We start from the raw sequence: 17631 nt of genomic DNA on the forward strand, positions 1-17631 counted from the left end.
GGAGTGTCAGACTCAATCACAGCAGGATTCAGGACTAACCTGAGGGCCTAACAGGGTCACCTTTTTAACCAGAAACTGTCAACCTCACTTCACCAGTAATAAAATATGAAAAAAAAAAAAAAATACCATTGATGATGACGATTTTGACATCTATAAAGTTAAAATGATAGGTCTAAAGCACAGGTGTCAAACTCAAGGCCCGGGGCCAAATCCGCCCGTGGAACAGTTAAATCCGGCCCGCAAGATGATCTCATATTTCTGTTCTGACTGGTCCATCAGTCTGAGGTCTGCAGATTTCCTCAAGTATAAAAATGTGAACTTATCCTTGATGATTTAAGATATTCTTGTTAATTCATGAAATCTGAAAAAAGTAAGGAGTAAAAATATTTAGATAAGAAGTCAGGAATTAGGACAATTAGGACTCAAACTTAGGATTTAAAATTTTATTTTGTACTTTTAACAATTCAACTCATAATTTTGACGTCTTATATAATATTTTGAGCTTTAAGATTCATAATTCTCATTTTCAAGTGATATTTTGACATTTTTAAACATTTACTGTGTATTTTACCTCATATTTTCAACTCCAAACTTTGATGTCATAACCCCATAGTTTGACTTTTTAAACTGATGATTTTGACTTTTTTTTAAATATACTAGCCATTAAAAAACAGTATTTTTCAATTTCAATTTCATGTTTTGAGCTTTTTGACCTCATAACTTTACTTTTCTCAGACTGTGAGCCTTTAAACTTATCGTTTTAACTTTTTAGATGTCAAAATCATTTTTCATCAGTGCTGAGTTTTTTTTTTTTTTTTTTTTTTTTTTTTTCAGAATTTATTACTGGTGAAGTGAAGTTGACAGTTTGTGGTTACAAAGGTGACCCTGTTAGGCCCTCAGGTTAGACCTGAATCCAGAATCTGGCCCCTGCTGTGACTGAGTCTGACACCCCTGGTCTAAAGGCTCACAGTCTGAGAAAAGTAAATTCATTAGGTCAAAAAGCTCAAAACATGAAACTGAAATTGAAAAATAATGTTTTTTTTATGGCTAATATATTAGAAAGAAGTCAAAAGCATGAGTTTAAAAAGTCAAATATGAAAAAATTTTAAACTGTGAGTCTAAAAGGTCAAACTATGGGGTTATGACATCAAAGTCTGGAGTTGAAAATATGAGGTAAAATACAAAAAAAAGTGCTTAAAAAGGTCAAAATATCACTTAAAAATTAGAATTATGGGTTGAAATTCTCAAAGTATGAAATTTAAATTTAAAATACTAAGTTTCAGTCCTAATTGGGAGATGCTAAATTGAAAATTTGAAATTAAAACACAATTATTTCCTGACTTCTTATCTAAATATTTTTACTCCTTACTTTTTCAGATTTAATGACTTAACAGGGATATCTTAAATCATCAAGAATAAGTTCACATTTTTATACCTGAGGAAATCTGCAGACCTCAGACTGATGGATCAGTTAGAACAGAAATATAAGATCATCTTGTGGGCCGGATTTAACTGTCCCACGGGCCGGATTTGGCCCCCAGGCCTTGAGTTTGACACCTCTGCTGTAAAGCTGCAAACTAGCATTTTCATTTTGCACATTAAACATAGCCATGTTGCATTTTCTTGCCATGTTGCATCTACAAACAGCTTCGCTGATTCACTTCTGTCTTCAATTCAAGCCTAACACATCATTAATGGAAACCAGTAATAAAAAGCCCAGTTACTGTTTTGTGACTGGCATTTTGGTCTTCCATGCTGCGGTCACTGTCTCAAACGGACAGCTGCCTCGGGGTCTTTTCCAGAGCTGCTGCAGGTGATTATTCTCTTTCACCTGACAGTGAAACAAGTGTCAGCTGCTGGAAAACCTTCCCTCATTCATCTTAATGATCGTCACCTACTGTTTGACCACTTCCTATCTTAGTCACCGGCCAATTTGCTGGAGCAAGATGTGTTTTTTTTTTTTTTCCGGGCATCTGCCTCCGTGTCAGTTTGGCTCTTAATTCTGATGCAGCGTGGCTCTGCTGTGATGACACAATGTTGGCAGCTGCATTAATATTCTTAACGGCCACGACTGACACGGCGAAATCTGTCTGCTGAGTTTCAACTTATGAAAATTCTCATTTTAACTCAAAGTCAGATCTCATTCATGATCTTAAACTACAAATGCAGCAACTTTTTGCTGCTCTAAACCAAGTTTTGCTACTTTTTAACCACTTTCACAATTTTCCACCCATTTTTGTCCCCTTTTTGTCCTTCTGTTAACCTATTTTTTGCTTTTAACCTGTTTTTGCTGCTTATAAATGTTCAACCATTGTTCGTCAATTGTTGCCCCCCTTTTCTCCCTCTTTTAAACCGTTTTATTCCTGCTTTTAACTGTTTTTTGCTTCCTTGTAACTGCTTCCACCATTTTTTTGCCCCTTTTTTTGCCTTTTTTAACCCATTTTTGCCACTTTCAACCTAAAGTTGCCACTCTTAACCAACTTTCCTTACTTTTTTAACATCTTTCCTCATTTTTCCACACATTTTTCCCCTTTCATATAACCCACATTTGCCACTTTTAACCAATTTTTTCCCATTTAAGCCTTAATTTTGCAATAATTTAACATTTTTTCCCTTAAATTTGTTTCAATTCCTTCTACTTTATTCTCTAATATCCTGACTTTTGCGCACATCATGGCTAAGCTATGAAGTCTGACTTTACTTTCCAAATGGTAGTCAATGTGCCCATTCACATTAAAAAAGGGTTTACATCTTGAAAATACAATATTGTGCAACAGCGTTAATTAATAAATAAAATCATATTTTGGTTGTGTTGATAAGGGAGGTTATTATTCACTTTAAACATTAAAAAATTGGTTATCACAGCTTAACTTTACAATGGACCAGGATTTTCTGGACCTCCATGGACCCCCATTTGGCTGGGCCCCAGAAAACTCTCCCTTTTATCCCCCACAGAGCTTCTTTTACTGACCCACCACTTTGGCTTAAACCAAGGGTGTCCAAATTATGGCCCGGGGACCAAATTGGATTTGCTGCAGCTAATTCTAAAAATAAAAGGATATATGGCCCACATTTGAAGATGGAGCGTGTGCTTCACTGTATTGTCCTTTGCAGTTTCAGCACAAGACGGTGCTATCATGCTAATTCTGCAAACAAACATCTCAGCAGGAAGAATTTATTGGTGTGTTTTTTGTGACTAAACTGGGACAACACATACATGGTAAAAATATTGGCAATCAAAATAATAATATCTTGATTTCAAACCCCCTGAGGAGTTTCAGCAGCAAATATCAGTACCAGTAATATTCCAGGGGCTGAGCCAGTGGTAGTTAGGGAAAAACAGGACCCCCTGAAATCTGATTGGCATCCCCAAAAACCTGGAAATGATTGTCTATTTACCTTGTCAGCCATTAAATCAAGCATTTAGCGTTAACTCCGGGGGCCGGACTTTCAAATACACAAAAATTAAATAAACATTTTGGTCTTGCAGTAGTATTAGTATTTTCCTTGAAACTACAGAACATCTTTAGTCATTACCAGTGAGATCTATCCCTTTTATCTAGAACGCAGCAGGACACCAGGAGACAGACCTGACAACAGGATGGGCCGGTCCCCTGAAAATCCCAGAGAATGGGCCCTCCCTAATTGTCATTTAGCACCAATATTAACCCATTTTGAAACTTTTAACCCCTTTCGCCTCTTTAACCCAATTTTTGCATGATTTTATGCCCTTTTAAACCATGTTTCCTGCATGTTTTATCCCCTTTGTGCCACTCTTTTATGCATTTTTGCCACTTTTAGCCCCTTTTATTACATTTTTTCAACAATTTTTGCAACTTTAAACCATTTCTTGCCACTTTTAACCCATTGTTGATACTTTTTGCCCCTTTATGCCTCATTAACCCAATTTTTACATGATTTTAACCCATTTTAAACCACTTTTCCTGCATGTTTTATCCCCTTTATGCCACTCTAAAATCAATTTTGCCACGTTTGAACCCTTTTTCTTTACTTTCTTACACTATTTTTTGTCATTTGTAACCACTTTTTGATAACTTTTGCTTCTTTTTTCCTCCATTACCATTTTTGACACATTCTAACCTCTTTTCACAATTTTTTTCTGCCAATTTTTGCAACCCTTCTGCCAACCTTAACCATGTTTTAAATATCTACTAATTATGACAGTAAATTTCTGTAAAAACAGATCAAATGGTTAGTCATTCTAAAACTATTTCAATGTGAATTGTTTGTGGGATGGATTTAACAGCTGCAGACATTTAAAGCAAAAAGATACCCTTTAAATCTTCTTTTCTGAATTTAGTGATCTGTCGGGGGCTGGACAGGAAGCTTTGGGGGGCCTGATGTGGCCCCAGTTGATGATCAGTGGGCTATGGAGTAAAGCTCTGCCCGGATCAGCTGATCTAATGCAAGCCCTCATTAGGTGACAACCAGCTGATTTAATCTAAGCACGCTATTGGCCAATCCCTCTCATGCTGCCTTATTTAGACTGCACATGCCTGGCTACGCTCTGCAAGCCGCTTGTGCAACCCTCCTCTACCCCAGCTCCTCCTTTATTCTGCTTCTAACTTAATCATATACCTTGCCTTGTGGATATTTAAGCGGCCCCAACATCCTTATATATTTCTGTATGTGACCCGCAGAGGGAGAAGTTTAGACACCCCTGCTTAAAACAGATGGTGACCCATATCATTGGAGAGGTGATGGCATTTATATTGGTTTACATCCATGTTTTATATAGCCTATGCACATTTCTAAAAAATCTGTCCATATTTAATAGGACTAGACAATATTAAAGCTATTCCAGCATATAGGGGACAACAGTGTGGTCATTTTAAAGTGATTTTGTTCAAGAAAACAAACACATGTACACAACCTCAGGTGCTTGCATCAATATAAAACCCTTAAATGTGCACAAATCTGCCTTCTGACTAAATGTGTTCTACTGAACAATCACCGAGTATGAAGGCAATGGTCCTGTGTTAATGAAAAGTTATTAGCAGCATTCTCCATTTAAACAGTGCAGGCCAAATCAATTTAGAGCATTTTAGTCCAAACGCCCAAGGCTTTGTATTTAATCCACTGCCAAAGCTGCTGCACCCGGCGCTTGTTGCAGGTTTTTTTAGCTGCTTGTACCTCTGTGGGCTGTTCGGCAGGCTAACGACAGCCTCAGGAGGACTGTGGAGGTTATTCTCTAATCCCCGGAGAGGGAACAAAACAGCTATCAAGCATACAAATGACAAAGAGAGTGAAAATACTCTCTTTTGTGAAGAACTCAAGCTCATTGCTTTTTAAACAGCATTAAAAAGAAAGTCTCCATTCTCCTTGGGAGGCAGAGGACTTGCTGTGTTAAAACATCATTTCATAATACATTAGTTTCAGTCAGGATATCTCAGCGGTACGAGAAACTAGAGGAGATGGGAACAAAGAGCTCTCGGACGTGTGGCAGACACGGAGCCGGTGTGTATGTGGAAACCAGCTGGACACATCTGAGCAGTGCCATTGATCTCAAGCTGCTAAGCCAATCTAAAAGTCAAACACATTCAGCCTGCACGCTTAAATACCCATAAAGCAAGTTCCTTTGTTGAAATTGTTCCTAAACGCTGCATCCAAAATGGGTTTTGCACGCGTCTGTGCAGGTGCCTCATCTGTTTAAACACAGCACAAATCAGTACACACACAGGTGTGACTGTCACTGCCTGTTACTGAGCATGTATATGAGGGTCTGATGGAACAGCATGGAACACAGAATCAGTACCATCGACTGTTTTACTTCCACACTGAAAGAGCAGAGCCAGGCCAAACAGCAATACTTCCTCCTGGTGTCAGACCTTTACACAGAATATGAATTACGGCAGAGCAATCAGATAAACATGTTCTCTTCTCTTTAACTTTGATGACTGCAAATGGCATGCACACAAGGCCACATTAGATGAGTTTAGCCTGAGTTTGTATTTGTATTGCATCATTGCAATTTAAGTTAGAGGTTGCACTCACTCCAGTAACATGGATCACAGTTTCTGGCTAAAAGCAAAGACACTGGATTATCTCAGGTTTCTTTAAAACCAGAAAGTGAGGAGTTGGACATGAGTCATGCAATTTGTGCAGTAAACAAGGTAAAACACTGCTCTAACACCAATCTTAATCAGCACACAACACCAGGCTAATCAGCAGTTTTTGAAAACCGCTAGGCTCACCTGGCTAGTATGTGTCATTGACACCAGCGGTATCAGGACATCATAATCAGCTTTTCGTGATTTATCTGTAAAGACTTGAGCTACAGGCTAGCTACAGGCTGGGGAACTGTGTTCCTGGGACATTGATGAGCAGTATAGGGGCTCCACATGGAATAGTCCTGGCTCCATTCCTGTTCACACTGTATACATCAGACTTCAAATACAGCACTGAGTCCTGCCACATCCAGAAATACTTGGATGACACTGCTATCGTGGCATGTATCAGAAATGGTCAAGAAGCTGAATACAGGGATCTGATAAGTGCCTTCAGTGACTGGAGTCACAAAAACTGCCTGCTACTCAACACCTCAAAGACAAACGAAATGATCATAGATTTCCGCAGATCCAAACCCCCTCTTCAGCCAGTGAACACTTGTGGCGTGGACATCGAGGTGGTGACATCGTATAAATATTTAGGTGTACACCTGGATAATAAGTTGGACTGGTCTAAAAACGTAGACTTCATCTACAAAAAGGGGCAGAGCTGCCTCTTTTGCCTGAGAAGACTCCGATCAATAGACATCTGCAGTAAGATGCTGCAGATGTTTTATCAGTCTGTGGGCCAAGTGTTCTGTTTTATGCTGCAGTCTGCTGGGGAGGCAGTGTAAAACACAGGGATGCAAGGCGTCTGAACAAACTGGTGAAAAAAGCTGGCTCTGTGGTTGGAATCAAATTGAACTCATTGGAGGATGAGGTGGAGAGATGCTCAATGAAGAAGGTCGAGGCCATTCTGGGGAACATGGATCATCCACTTCATATCACCTTAAATGACCAAAAAAGCAACAGTGGTCGACGGCTCCTCTCTCTTCGCTGCAGGACAGAAAGATATAAAAGATATCTTATACCCTCAGCAGTAAGACTAAATAATTCTACCATAAACAGAGGAGACTCCAGACAAATGAATTTCCCTTCGGGGATTAATAAAGTTATTATTGTATTGTATTGTACATAGCCCTTCAGGTAGCTGTGTAAGGTGTGTGAGTACACTCAATCCTCACTTGTTGGCTCATAACAAACAGTTGTGTTGTTTTATGTAAAAGTTCAGCAAAAAGTCATTCTAACTAATGCAAGTGGGCTTATAGTGAAGTGAAACCACAATATTAATGAAAAGTATGAAAAATAACAGGAAGAGAGACAGCAGAGAGGGCCATGTCGTGTTTAAAAATTACTGTATTTCCACTTACTGATTAAAAATAGACTATTTCAATTTTTCTCAGATCTCTGAGGATCTGAATTTAAATGTTTTAAAGTGTTATATCTAACCTGACATGCCTGATTGACCGTTTTAAATATCCATTGCCTGGATATATTTCACAGTCATCTGGGAAAGCTCCCAAAGAAAGCGTTTATGATGGGCCAATCAGAGCAACAAGACAAATAAGGTTCTACGTATGCACTTCTCCTGAGCTGATAGGCTACCGCTGCTGTAGTTGTAAATGCCGGAGCTCTTTGGTGGGAAATATTCATGCCAAGGCCAGTCAGGAGACATAAATGGTAAATGGACTTGAGCTTGTATATTTTCTAGTCATCTGACGACTCAAAGTGCTTTTACACCGCAGGTCACACCTTTTCACTCCATTCACTCCTCAGAGTTGGCTATGGAGAATTATCCATTAGTATTAACTTACACCATGCAATCACATATACACCCCCACCAACAAAGCAAAGGGAGCAAATCATGGCCAAGTGTCATGCCAGAGGACACACTGAACACATGAATGCAGGAGCTGGGGGTCAAACCTGCAACCTTCCGATTGCAGGGCGACCGACTCTACCTACTGAGCCAAAGACATGTAAAAACATCTCTGCCAAGACAAGTTTTGGGTGTGGCTCTTTGCTCTTGTTTTAAAAAGCAATGTTGTATAGTACTGATTAAACTGCTGCTTTTCTACAGCTACATCTGAGCTAGCAGCTACCTGCAACAGCAGCCATTGGAAACACCGGCAGACCCCACCTCTAACAATCGCAAACCCATGCTGAAGCAGAAGAGCGAAAACACCTTTTCCATCATCAAAAGCTTTCAGCATGGGTCTTTGCTCTTGTTTTACTAAGGAATGTTGTCCAGTTCTGATGAAACCGCCGAGTGGCTACGTGTGAGCTAATCACTCCACAACAACTAACCCTGTCCCCCGTAACTCTCACAAGCCATCATGAAAAGCTTTCAGTGTTATTATAGTATATTAGTTATTCTTTATTGTACGCAAATGTGGTCAAGTTCTGCTAAAACTGCCGCTACGTTAGAGCTACACCCGAGCAAATCACCAAACTGGAGGCAACCATTGCAAACGGCTAGTACAGCTAAACCCCGCCCATAGCTAGCAGAGATTGGCCCCAGTTACCTATAACAGGGGTTCTCAGTGTTGGGGTCGCAAGACAATGAGAGGGGGTCTCCAGATCCCTTAAAAAAAAAAAAAAAAAAAAAAAAAAAAACTAAGAAAATTTTTGAATTACACTGTTGCCACTTTACACCAATTTTGCCAATTTTAACACATTTTTGCCACTTAAATACCAATTTTTGTCAGTTTTAAATGCTTACCACCACTTTTTCTGCCTGTTTTTGCCACTTCTAAACCAAATCTTGCAATTCTCTGCCTGTTGTTAGCTCTGTTGACACATTATTGCCACTATTAACCACTTTTACCACTTTTTACGCCACATTTCACAACTAGATATGCCCATTTTTGCCAGTTTCTGACTATTTCTGCCTCCACTAACCCTGTCTTGCCAGTTTATATCAATTTTCATCCCATTTCACCAAGTTTCCACATATTTGTACCACTTCTTATTTAACCTTTATTTAACCAGATAAAAACCCATTGAGATCAGGATCTCTTTCACAAGGGTGACCTGGCCAAGAGGTCAGCAGCACATGTCATAAGAGCAGTTACAAAGAAGTAACAGTATAGATTAAAACATATAGTTTTAGAGGTGCAATAGTGTTTTCAAGTGCAGGAGCTATAACACAACAGCAAACAACAATTTAAGATTTAAAACACAGGCACTGTTCAATGGTCTCATGCTGTCTGTCCCTCAGGATAAAACGGGAGGCTCCAAGTGGAATAAATTCAGAGAGTTTCAGTTCAGTCTGTAGAGTATTCCAAACAGAGGAAATTCAGTCCTTGCTCGAGGAACAGATAAAACTAGTGCAGTGCAAGAACACAAGGCATAGCAACTGCTTGTTTTCTGCAATAAAGCGCACAAATAAGGGGGAATCAAGCCTAAAAGAGTCTTATAAACACCATTTCAGCTATTTTGAATCTATTTTAACACTTCATATGCCCTTTTTTGCCACTTTAACCCATTCTTGCCATATTTTGGTTATTTTTTTGCCAATTTTATGCATTTTTTTGCATTTCTAACCCATTTCTGCTACTTTTAAAATCAAATTTCACCACCTTTTCCACCATTTTTTGCCATTATTAACCCATTTTAGCCATTTTTGGCATATTTTCATTCTATTTTTAACAAACTTTTAACGGACTACTTACTACACAAATGAATTAAAACTTGTTTCTTTGATAAGAGTGTTATAATTCAGGTAAAATATAAAATACTACAGTTTAACCTTACAATGGATCATTATTTTGCTGGCCCCCAGTTTGGCCAGCAAAATATTGCATTCTATCCCTCTTTAATTTGCTGAATTTAAAAAAATCTTCCGAAGGGAAGTTGTCAGGCCGTCAGTTGATGATCACTGCTCTACAACAAAGGATGGCTGCTGTAGTAAATTCATGTTTATTAGGACATGTCTACTTTTCCAATTCAAAGTCTAACGCGATACGAATCCTATCACAGGGCTGTGAAGAAACTAAATATGAGCTTTTTCACAAAAAAGAAAAGTATTGATTTCATGCCATAAGCGCCAAACTTTAATACGAGAGTCTGCTAGAACACCGTTACAGAAGAGGCCTGCCTCCCATCATGATGTGTGTACGTGAGCAGAGCAGAGACCACACCAAACCTGGACCACAGCCACGGAGCAGGTAGAGCCCATAAATCACAGTTCAGTCAGGCCAGGGACAGACGCAGACGCAGGCTGTCTCCGCCGCCGCTGTCAGGCTGCCCAGAACCCCCACACACACCCACAGCTGCCTTCGACTCCACGTCAACACACACAAACATGTGCGCTACCATCACACACAGACGAGCTGCTGTGGTCAAACAGGGTCTTTTACCGTCCACTGGGCCTGAATAGAAAAAGAAAAAAATAGTTTATGGGCCTAATGCAGACGTCAAGGGCATTGTAGTTTTGATTTACGGCGGCCCTGTGGCCGGATTGTGATGTATTGCAGGGGAGCGGCGTTTTACATTGTGATGAATACTGTTGGGTGCGGGACCAGATAAATTCTGAAGACACTTTAGGGGGTGCTGTATGCCAGGCGCTCAGCCTCGAAGGTTGCCTCTGAGAAGCCAAACCATTATTTATAGAAATACCAGCATGGCTTTCATTCTTCTGAATTCATTCTCTAAAAGGCATTCATCTTTTAAAGAGTGTAAAGGGGGAGGAGGGCGTTTTTATGGTAGTGTAATATAAAAGAAGGAAATATTAAGTCCACCTGGAAGACAGAAGAACAGGATTGGAGAAAGGTTAGAGACTAACGAGGAAATTGTGATGGATTTTTCATGACTGGCTGGAGTTTCAATTCCAACGCTTTGGCAGCTTTTGGCGCTGAAGCAGAGAAGGCTCAAATTCAGACAGGCAAAGGTTTGAAACGTTTATCGCAACAGCAGAGCAAAGTTTATGTTGGGTGACAAGGATCAGACAGACCTCATCCCTCCTTGCGCATTAATTTTAAACGCAGAAATTGAGGAGTGATGATGACATATGTTACAGAAAAGGACAGGACCTGTCAAAAATCCTCAGACGGACTTAAGGAAGGCTTTGTCACATTCAGTACTGGCCAATCAGAGCAACAATACAAAATGAAGGAGTAAGAATGTGCAGCCATAGTAATCAACACGAGATCAGCAGGCAGACGCTGTTGAAGTTTACGAACTGTGGAGCTAGTTGGTGGATAAAACTCATGCTGAGGCTGTTTGGGAGACGTGCAAAAACAACATGGCATTGACTGTAACCCTCGGAGCCTACTATGTCCATTTTGAGGACCTTCATCGTTTTTATCATCATTTTTTTGAGTTGATAGTCACATTTTTATAGATTGAGGCATCAAATTTGGCCAAAGTTATGATTTTTCTTCAAATTAAGAAAAAAAGAAAAAGAAAAAGAAAAAAAAAAAAGTGGTGCCCATAGAATTCGATTGATGCGAAATATCTCCATCCATTCTTGTTTGTCCAAAATCGGACACACAGACTTCCATTAAAAACAGGTTTTTTGACTGTGTGTCTATGGCACCAAAAAAACTTACAGCAACTGTTTCTTTGCAGTCTCTCAATCACCAGGGATCTAAATTTCACCATTCCACAGTGATCCAGCAGATCGTGCCAGCACATCATTTTAACCCCTTCGGCAACGCACACATGGTTTTCCTTCCATGGACTCAGACTGTTCGGAGTGCTATTTCACCCACCAAACATTATCAGAATTAAATGAACCGATTCATGCCACTAGATATGGATGTCTGAGAGTGGGCTACATGTGTAAGGAAAAGTTTGTGTGCTCCTACGTGTGTGAATCTGCGTCTATGTTTACAACCCGACATGCTGTAAGTGGAGTGTTTACTGTTGAAAATGCTACCTCTGAGTTCTGCAGTCTGGGACTAAGAAAGGGGGACATTTGGACAATTTCAACTTTGCCCTCACTTCATAGCAAGTGGTTGGACATGCATGAGGATGCACGGGTCCTTTCGATCAATAGGTAAGAATATATCATATCTTAAAGATGCAGTAAATTTATATATGCGCACAATGGGCATATTTGGGGTCACATTTTGGTTAGAGGTGGAAATGCGCGTGTTCGTGATTCATATTCTACATATATCCTCTGATTCTTTATGGCTGTTCATAAAATAAACCTAACATGAACAAATGCATTCACTCGCATATGATTTGGTAGAGGAGGAGGCTCGAGAAAAGGATGGTAAAACTGGCATGTTTTTGGCTCTGATAGACTCATCTGTTTAGCATGGACGCTATCTCACTGAATCCAAGTCATAGGCAAAGTGGACAATGACTGGCATTAAAAAGGTGTAACATTGCATTTTTTTTAATTTATTCTTTTTAATTGGTCAGGGTTGAAGTTGTTGAAGACATTTGAGGCAGTGAAAGTTAAAAAAAAAAGTTGAAAAATGATTATTTTATTAACACCTTTCTGCATGTCTGTTTTCTGGACAAACAAGGACAGATGGAGCTAAAATATGGAATTTGGCACAACAACAAAAAAAAAAATTCAATGCATCAAAATCAATTTTACTACTCATAATTGACATGGCCCTGACTGTATTTATTGAAAAAAAGTTTTTGTTTTTTTTTCCTAGATCCTTTTATATGGGAAATATGGTGTTTTTGTGTTTTTTACCATAAAAAATAACAGTGACATGGTGTACAATAACTGGCATAAAAGGGGTGTAACATTGATTTTTTTTTTTTTTTTTTTTTTTTTTTTAGTTGTCAGGGTTGAAGTTGTTGAAGAGATTTGAAGCAGTGAAAGTCAAAAAAAAAAAAAAAAAGAGGTGGAAAATGATTATTTTATCAACACCTTTCGGCCTGTCCGTTTTCTGGACAAACAAGGACAGATAGAGCTAAAAATTACAAGGGAGCGAGGGTTAACTAAAATTGTTCTTGTGCATAACTTTTTTTTTCTTCGAGAGCAGTTTTGTGTTGGCATTTTACAAGGTTTTAAAAACAATACCATTTTAAAAAGTTTCTTCTCTGGAACCTTTCCATTTCCAGGCACTAAAAACAGCGCTGTCAGGTCAACAAACATCCAAAATGCAACAAAAGGTTATCATATTCAAATGCAGTTGTCGTGTAAAAGGCGCCTAGGTGAAGCACTGGAAAGAGACAGTAAAGCAGTGACAGAACAGAAGGAGAGAGCAGAAGTACTTCAGCTTATAACGAGACCACCAGAATTGGAGGAAAAGTGTCGTAGGAGATTGTGAAAGTGGCGCATGTGGAGTATGAATCAGTGCAGATCAAGTTGCCTGAACAAGCTCAAAGGCGTCCCTCCATTTCTATTTCATTTTTCCTTCAACATCTAGTCCCGCAATCCCTTTTGTATCTGTTTTCCCCCCTCCCAAATGGCTCTGAGGGGGGATGAACAAACAAATGTGTCAGTATGCGTGATGCCTTGACCGTGCTCTGCAGGCAGCAGCAGAACCTTGATGTGCTGAGCACCGGAGAGACGCAGGACTGGGTGCACATCATAAATCTAAATAACTGCAAAGTCCTATTTTAGACGGCATGCGTGCAGACAGAATGCTAAACACATGACTGACACTGATAGTACGGCTCAGAAATCTGCAAACATAATATAATAAATCAAATATCACAGGTGGGATAAGGCTGCAGGGATGTGGAGGCACCCGCCCTCCTGTGATGTATGCGCGCGGCGGTGCGGAGCAGCTTGTAGTCCGCTTATGTGACGGCGGGCTGATGATAACTGTGCTTCCACTTTAATGTCATAACATGAGCTAATCCTCTTACGGCTGGGATAGTAGATGATCTCCAGACAATGGAGGCCTCGCTAGGGACGAATAAAGCCCACTTTACCTTAAACCACCCCCCATTACTACTCTTTCCTCCTGGGGGGGGGGCAGCTGCCTTCAACACAGACATAACACAAAACATTTACATAAATGTGCTGTAAGCAGGTATCATGCAGCCAATCCTTCCCCCAGGGATAATCCCCCTCTACACAAACATACAGTAAATCCTCGGAGGTGCCGATAGGTCCTTACAAACACCTAAGGGTGGGGCTCTAGAGAAAGTCTCAATTTGTTGACCTAAATCTGCCCTCTGACAGACAGGCAGGAAGCATCTATTATTCATGCACAGCTATGCCATAGGGTTCAAGCTTCTTTTTAGTCACTTGTAGTTGCAGCAAAGACAAGCACAAGGAAGTTCATCTGACTGTCAACCATCAGTGCTAAAACAACAAGATAAAACAGGGTAAATTCATTATACTAAGGGGGCAATTATTTGCACTAAAATATTAAAGCACAAGCGCTGTCAGCATTCATGCACTTCTTGCAATGTGAAGGTCCAAAGTAGTTCTGCAGGATTGGTGCAGTTGTGATTATAGTGGACATAACTGCAATTTGCAATAAAGATATCTACTGTACTTGCTTGGTAACCAGGGAGAAGGCAGAGAATAATGATGGTTTTTGGTTTGCATTTCTCAGTTTAAACCCCAAATATTAAATGGCCCAAAATGTGAAAATTGAAGGTTTTATTCAGTACTGCTTCCAACACATCTTAATGCTGTATTTATTTATTTATTTATTTTGCTCTTTGTGGGAAAAGAAAAGGTTTTTCTACAAAGAGCAATCGTAGCGTCCTTGAGAACTTTAAGGCCTTTCTGCTGGCATTTTTTTAAAACCTCTCAAGCACAGCCTGACATTGCAATTGGAACTGCAGTTAGACTAATTGTGCAGCCCTAGTCCAAAACGAATGGAACTTTGCAGTGCAATCTACTGAATCACATTAATCACATGCTGTTTTACTACTAAAGGCACAACGTATTACGCTACTACAGCGGGACAGTCCCTGGAAATTAATGGATTCTGTTGCTCATTTTTCTGGTGAATTACTATTTTTTTATGTTAAACTCCCCTGCACCATACGCAAAGTTATCCACTTAGTTGGTTGCATCCTTCCTGTGGTAGGGGAAGGTGTATATTTAAAGACAGCAGTACAGACTTTCAAGTGCTTTGCACTGTGTAAATTATTTGATTTGGCAGCTTATTGTGTGCAGCACGTGGGGTCTGAGACAGATTTCCCTAAGGGGACAATAAAGTGTGTCTTATCAGATTGTATTAATTAGATTGGATTGTTTCGAATTGTATCATACCATACTGTATCGTATAAAATGAGATCAGCTGCTCATGCAAGCTAACACCTAATTGCACTCATGCTGCCTCTGGCCTGCTTCTCTTTGCTGCTTCCTCTGCTCGCTGCTTTTTCCAACCCTCCTCCACCCCAGCTCCTCCTTTATGCTGCGCCTGACTTAATATCATTCTGTTGTCACTGATGCCTGCTCTGCTCTGGGTTTATTGCTGCTTCTCTCCCTGTCTCAGGCTTTCCTCGTAGGCTCAGGAAAGACAGGAACGTGTGCTGTAATAGCAATATTTGCCGACCATGTAAAGATCTAAATTAAGAAAATATTAAAGTGAAATAGCAAAAGGATATTTGGATGTCTAAAGCCACATGAGCCCCATTTGTACTGTCAGTTTAAGGTGCAATATTTTTACCCTTGTAATCTCACCTCTTGTCATGGAGATGTAATAGTGGGAGGCTATTGCAAAGTTAAGTTTATCCCAAGGGCAATATTGTGTCAAGAATATCAAACCAGGAACTGAAACCTCGGCTAGTTTCCTCCCAATGCACCAATAAAAGTTACTGTTGCTTTGAGTACCATTATTCTATAATTATGATAAGTTGCAGAGGTAATAAAGGGATTAAAAACTCTCAAATCCTGCACTTGTTTCACACAAGGAAGAATTAGTCTCTGCTGAAAATTATGACTGACAGATTTTTGTGTTGAATTATGACATAGGCCACTATCAGTGAGTCCCTGGGCTCTAGAGACATGTTCCTTCAGGAGTTTTAGGAGTTTAGAGTGTCTCTATATGATGGTAGTTATGCTGACATTCCTTGCAAAACCTCCACTTTCTCAGATGTTTAGTGCGTCAGGTGCAGTTAAGCTGATTCTCTCCAGATGTAACATATGTTAACTGTGCAGATGTGAGCTTTAAGCTGGCTAGACAGAGATGTGCATGCATGGGAGTGTCTTAGTGTTAGGGTGGCACAAAGCCACACAGAGACACGATCAAAAACAGATTAACAACCCTTGGATAAACAAGACTTGTTTGCTCATCTTAATTGGTGCATCTGTCTTTATGCATAAAAGTGCACTTCATATTTTCAGGTTAATTGTTTTTCCTGTAAACTCAAATTCTTCCCAGCATTATTAAGATTGTTAGACACAGATGTGTACAGTATGAATGGGGGTAGCAGAGGGTTTATGTGGTAGAGAGCTCTGCAGGGAAACATCCAAAAACAGATTAGCAACCTTGGGATAAATAGGACTTGTTTGTTCATCTTAATTTGTTCAGACAATGTGATTCTGTTTTTCCATCTACTTATGCATTTAAAATGACCTTTACATTTTTTCTGTTCTTGACTTAGCTTTACTTATTTTCCTGTAAACAAGTACAACTCCTCACTCTGCCTACAAATAAAGTTTTACATGCAAATATTTCACACAAACTAATAATTCAAATAAGATTTTTGCACAGATTGTGTGAAAAACTTGAACAACCACTGAGGTTACATGCCTCTGAGAGGTACAAGGTCAGTGGTGGGTCAAGAGGCAGGGCTGGGGGGTTTATATGGTCGTAGAAATTCTCCTATTAATGGTGTAGTAGGTGCATGTTTCGCAATTAACTCTGGATTACAGAGTGACTCAAGTGTATTGGGATCAAATTGATGCATAAAATAATGACCTTAATAATTCTTCTTCTAAACCTAATCATCCATCCTTCCATCATTTATAGCAGGGGTCATCAAGTACATCTGCACAAGGACCAGATTTAGTCTCAACAGAAACTCTGGGGGCCGGACTTTCAAATACACAAAAATTAAATAAACATTTTGGTCTGATTGAAAAATTATTGCAGTATTTTCCTTTAAACTACAGGACACTTTTGTCATTACCAGTTAGATCTATCCCTTTTATCTAGAATGCAGCAGGCCACAAGGAGACAGACCTGACAACAGGATAGGCCAGACCCCTGAAAATCCCAGAGAATGGGCCCTCCCTAATTGTCATTAAGCACCAATATTAACCCATTTTTACACTTTTAACCCCTTTTGGACACTTTTTGCTTTTTTAAGCCGATTGTTGCATAATTTAACCCCTTTTAAACCACTTTTCCTGCATGTTTTATCCCCTTTGTGCCACTATGTTATCATTTTTTGCCACTTTTCAACAAGTGTTGCAAATTTAAAACCATTTTTCCCACTTTTAACCCACTGTTGATACTTTTTGCCCCATTAACCCAATTTTTGCATGATTTTAACCCCCTTTAAACCACTTTTTTGCATGTTTTATCCCCTTTATGCCACTCTATAATCAATTTTTGCCACTTTTAACCCCTTTTCTTTACTTTCTTGCACTATTTTTTGTCATAAGTTACCAATTTTTGATACATTTTGCCCTTTTTTTCCTCATTTACCATTTTTTGATGCATTTTAACCT

Source organism: Cheilinus undulatus, linkage group 9, assembly GCF_018320785.1.
Source record: "Cheilinus undulatus linkage group 9, ASM1832078v1, whole genome shotgun sequence".
Lineage (NCBI taxonomy): Eukaryota > Metazoa > Chordata > Actinopteri > Labriformes > Labridae > Cheilinus > Cheilinus undulatus.